The sequence below is a fragment of the Tubulanus polymorphus genome, chromosome 3 (assembly GCF_964204645.1).
Source record: "Tubulanus polymorphus chromosome 3, tnTubPoly1.2, whole genome shotgun sequence".
Classification (NCBI taxonomy): domain Eukaryota; kingdom Metazoa; phylum Nemertea; class Palaeonemertea; order Tubulaniformes; family Tubulanidae; genus Tubulanus; species Tubulanus polymorphus.
Window position 1 is genome coordinate 20,801,445 of NC_134027.1, and position 6,000 is coordinate 20,807,444.

Here is a 6,000-nt window from a genome sequence, read left to right on the forward strand (position 1 = left end):
GAACAGAGACTTTACTAGTTATTTACCAAACCAAAACCCTAACTCAATGTTTCTTAGCCCTACAAATGAACAGGAAATTGATTTACTAATCAAATCTCTGCCCAACAAACTCAGTTCTGGTCACGATAATATTAATAATTTAATAGTTTAAAAAGTAAAGCAAAATATTCACAAACCATTAACCCTAATAATGAATAAATCTCTCGAGGAAGGAATTTTCCCTGATGATATGGAAATAGCGAAGGTTATCCCTATATTTAGAAACAACGACAAAGATCTTTTTTCTAATTACAGACCAATTTCGCTGCTGCCAGTTTTCTCCAAAATCCTCGAGAAACTCGTACATTCTAGGCTTTATTCTTTTTTAGTCAAGAATAATATAATCTATACGAGCCAGTATGGGTTTAGACCAAATCACTCAACGGGCCACGCTATAAATGAATTTTTAGGCGCCATACTAAATAACATTGAAAATAAAAAACGATCTCTCGCATTCTTTTTAGATTTGTCAAAAGCTTTTGATTCCCTTGATGTTAGTCACCTACTCTTTAAGCTTTCCCATTATGGAATCAGGGGTCACTGCTATAAATGGTTTGAAAGTTATCTTACAAACAGAAAAATGTATGTTAATTATAAGCTGAATACAGATTCTCAATTAAAACCTATCAAATTTGGTGTCCCCCAGGGCTCGGTACTCGGTCCTTTGCTTTTTTGATATATATTAATGACCTTAATCATGACCTAAAAAGTTCCAAAACAATTCTTTTCGCAGATGATGCTAATATTCTTTTTGAAATTGATAGAATTGATTCAATCCAAAAAGTCACTGTCGAAGATATCAAGATTTTAATTGACTGGTTCCGTGCAAATTTATTAACGCTAAACATACCAAAAACTCATGCAATCCTTTTCTCGAAAAAAAAAACTTGAAGACATCCACTTAAGATTTGGTCCAGTGACTATAACACCCACCAAATCATGCAAATTCCTAGGATTAACAATTGAAGACCAACTCAACTGGGATTCACACTTGAAACAGCTTGTCTCTAAAATTAATAAAAACATATTTCTTCTCCGTAGTGTAAAAAATTTTCTTCTCCTACCATGGGCTAAACGTCTACTCTATCATAGCTATGTACATTCCCACCTTACCTATGCATTAGTAGCCTGATGCACTGGAGCAAGTCAACATAATCGAGTTATGTTATATAAGTGACCTCCAGTAAGTTCTGCTCTTGTGTCCAAATAAACTAATCAATCAAGAGAAAAATTAGCTCGCTGTCCTTGGTCTATTGTATGCCATTTTATACTGCGTTTGTTTGAAACTGTGTAGTTAAGATGTTTTAGCTAAAGAAAATAAGCAAATTGAACATGTCTTGGTCCTGTCCGCTTAACATTTTATGGATCGAGTCTTTGAAAAACTCCCATATAAGTACTACACAGCGAATAATTTTTGGTTTTATAAAGAACCTCCCTCCCTCGTTTCATTGGAAAATATGAAAATGCAAGTTTATTTCCACTTCTTTATTTTAGAAAAGCTCATTAACAAAAATTCGCCTACCCGCGCCATGTCAAGAAAAGAGGTTCGGATGAGAAACACAAGGTATCCACTTTGAAGGGCCTAACCCCCATTCCAAGACTATGGATTTTGGAGTAGACTTTCAAGCTAAACCCTCACCCGTGAAACTGTGGTTAGATTTTCACAATCATAGACAGGGTCCAGAATCAGATTTAAACTCACATTTGCGGCAGATGTAACACAAATCCAGACGCAAACGTCAAATCAAACACACGTTTAGCTCGGATTATACGTGTACGAACGTTGGCTTAAAAAATATATCCATTCAAACAGGCACATTTTCTTTCATATTTCATGTACGTACCGGGCCGAGTTGAGTTATTTTCAGAGCCACTTACGAGTAGGTTCTCAATTTGTTTCTTTTACAAAATACAAATGCGAGGATTTGGTCACCAAGCAATTTTCAGCAGACACTAGAAATATATGGAGTTATCAACGAGAAGCAATGCGACACCGAAAATTCCTTGCGCGCGCCTAAGGCGTTTTTTTTATTGGAACAGAATTGAAGCATCCTATGAACTACAATTCGTTGTATTCGAGTAGTTCTTGAATTCTGGATGATGTACTGCTAGGGTTAAGATATTTAGGGTTACGCAAAATCTTGGGCCCGAGCTCCCGCGGGACAGTTTGAGAATTAGATGCAAAGAAGCAATTCTAGAACGTCTAGTGACGATATTTCTGCTTCTTTTTCCTACAATTTGGCCTTAAATCGAGCAAGTTGGTGAGAATGTGAATATTTTGAATGAAAACGATTGAAAAATGTTTCGTACGTACTAATGAGTGAAACTTTTTGAATCGATGTTCAAAATTTTTTTTAAACCAGCACCTGCGTGGAACTTCATCATTGAGCTGGGCCCTTAATACGGGCCTGAGTGAGCAAACTTCTGGCAACCATTGAAAAGCCAAACTAGAATTGCTATCATAGATTCCGCGCCGGTCGCTAGTATGTAGTTATCCAGAAATTATGTTCAGGTATTCTAGACGTATCGGCCCCACTCCGCGCGGTTGCGCCACCACGCGGGATTTACGCGAAGCAGCAAACACAAACATGGCCACTCTCTCAATTTTCAATGATAGAAATAGTGCGTGCGTTTCAATTATTTCGGCTGTTAGGGTTTTAAGGCACAATATAAGTTGATGATGTGATATGGCGATGTTAATTAATGATAATTCAGCAGTGAAGCTAGTCACGAACGGTGCCGATTGAGTGTACAGCTGCCAAAAACACTGAAATGTGCGTAGTTGCGTAACTATTTGCAGTGAATTGCAGACGAAACATGAAGCTTTAACGGCCGTTTAAAAAAAAATCATACCAATCGCAATTGTAAAATAAAAATGAGATAGAACCTAAGTTAAAATTCTGGCCATTTCTAAAATGTTATTACTAATTTTTAGTCAGTGCCGAACGTTTAGTTTTCCAACAATAATGAGGGGTGGTAGGTAGTCATGCAATTCAAGTCATCATTTATAACACATTAGTTCCGTGTTGTTGAAAATCTCGTGAGTCCTGGACCAAACCCCAATGAACAATGTGATCTGTGTGCTGGCCACAAATGCACTACGCTACCCATTACACACTCCAGTACCCATAGCTTTCATATATCCATCCAAATATTTAGAGTGTCTTTCTTCCTGGGTACGATACGGTTGCCTAGTTAGTTCCATTGACAACAAGTAATAATCTTTCCCATTTTTTTATAATTGCCTAATAGTGGAAGAAAAACATATCAAAACTATTTATGGAACCCCGAAATATGTCATATTGCTGTAGATAGTTTTAAAGAAAGAATGTCCGGATGGAAATATCAAATTTATCGTTTCAAATCTTTCGCTTTACGTTTCATGAAATAACGTCATTACAAGGCGAGCGAGAAAAATTCGACACCGAATGAAAGCGAACAAATTCTAGTAAGAAAAGAAGACGTTATACGTTTTCATCAACAAAAAAGAATGCTAGATTTTGGAAAGAGTTGATAATTGACTAACAGACATGTCCGTGCTAGTTGAGTCCGGTCGTTTTACGGAACGAAGAATCCCGTACAGTCGTAATATCTGTTTACTGCAACAGAAACTGAGAGTGATCAATAAACCTTGAGAACTATTTACAGCTACCACTAAATACAACAACACCGGTACTGATTTCAGAAATTGCGAAAACAGAAGCAGAATCCACGAAACACCGAATAAAACTGATAACTTTGCAACCGGTATGTAAAGACGGCTTCCGGTATTTGTTGAAACGATCCTTTTTTGTAGTTTTGTAGTTTTGCAAAGAGCGTTACAAATCAGAATCATCGCCGCGAAATTGAAAGCGCATATCAAAGCGACCGGGGCGAAAAATGCGACGATTTTGGAATTTCGATCTACAAGCCAACAAGCGGCTCGCACAGGGGCGACGTACACGCGCCACGGAAATTCCAAAATGGTGAAATCTAGCGCTAGAAACAATGCCACATACACAGCAGGGACTCCCCAAGCGTAGACGGAATATTTCACCAGTTTAGACGCGTTTTTACCGGGACTATGAGGGGCCAACCGCACAAAAATTCGGGTCGTGTCGAAACTAATAGCGTTCATCCAGAAAAACGAAACTAGTTGAAAATAATGAGTGACAATAGCTACAACAGTGCAACCGTACCCGCTTTCTATGACTGATCGTTGAAAAGCTACGAAAGTATATAGTGTTGTACCGGCGGCCATTGAAGCCATAAGCTGCATTAAACACAAACCTGGTAGATTTCTCAGTACACCATATTTGCAATAGGTAACGAAAGTTATTGTCAGACCGACAAGTGATAGACTACTCAAAATCGTGTTTATAATTGCTTCAATCTTAGTGAACGAATCGTAAAAACAAACAAGTGCATTACTAGATCCGTTTTCAGTTCCGTTGATTAACTCATATTCACCGATTTGGAAATCATGTGGTTTGCTGTTTATCATAGCCTTCAGAGTATTTCTATTGTTAAATGTAAAATCTGTGACACGGAATCTTTTTTTGCATTTGAATTGAGCGCATGCGGTTAGTTGAGTGCCCAAAGACCCGTCCCACTTGCCCCAGAGCCCTAAGAAAATTCCATTCTCAACTACGCCCATAGTCGGACTATCGTTATTCAAATTGACGTAATCCGTATCGTTGATGACGTCGATTGAATATTGATCAGGTTCGTACGTCATCAGTTTTCGTGTAGGGCAAACAGTGACGTCAGGAATCTGATAGTTGTGCAGACGGCTTTCGATAATTTCTATATGTGGACAATCTTTATCCGACTCCAAAACTGTGGAGTTCATTATGATTTTCAAAAATGATTTCAATGATATGGAAACAATGGCATTAAACTGAACTGAATAGAATCTCAGCAAAGAGAAAAGACCGGGCGAATAACTTGTCACCAAATTAGAAAAATCTTTGACATCCCCACCGCTAGACCATGCAATATTTGACACAATTTTCTCTACCCTCTTTTTTAAACACTCATTTACATTGGCATCTTCTGCAGCGCTCGAACTAACCATCATCGTCAAATTCGCATATACAACTTGGAACGACTTTTCGCTAGTCTGAACGCATTTAGAGAAAAGTCGTTCATATTTCTGCCCGAGAGGACAAACGTTGAAACTGCGGTCACCGATGTCTAATTGAAAGTTACCACTGTCCGGTGATAAATCGAACATATAAGATAAAGTTCCGAATGACGGACCTTTGATCTTAGATACCTCTTTTTCTCGGCATTCTAAAAGTTTTAACCGCAGAAATTCCCCGTCGATCAAATTACCATTACAGATCAAACAATGCATGTTACGGTACGTTCGATTTGTTTTCTCTATATTAACTGGTGATACGTACTGTGTGCACAGATTTCTTGAGAACTTATCGAGACCGACATTTTCGGCGAGATCGTAATGTGACGATTCACGGGACGGACAGCTAGCAGTGGTTTTTGGATTACACTTAAGAAAGACCTTCTCAATACGAGAAGTAATCCACGATAATTTACAAGAATTGTTCATTAAATATTCGAAATGTTCGTCGCGGGTTTTTGGTGCGTTAATGACTGACACGTTTTTCGGACATTTGCTCGTAAATCGAATCGCTTCCGCCAAATTAACGTCGAAACCGTGACACATCAAACAAAATACATTTTTGAATATGAATTCGTCTTTGAAATTTACAAATAATCTATCGCGCATATCATCATTATCACCTTTATATTCGTCAGTTTTCTGACATCGTCGCACGACTTCACTCGTAACGTTAGAATTCGGTGGGCATCTCGAAACCGCCCAGTAGTATTCATCTGCGAGCGCCCTTTTGTAAACGGAATTCGATATACACGTGACGTAATCGCCTAAATGTGTTTTCTCGAACGCTGCGGCCGCAGAAACACAGCAAGTTCCCATCAATTTACAAAGTTTGAAAT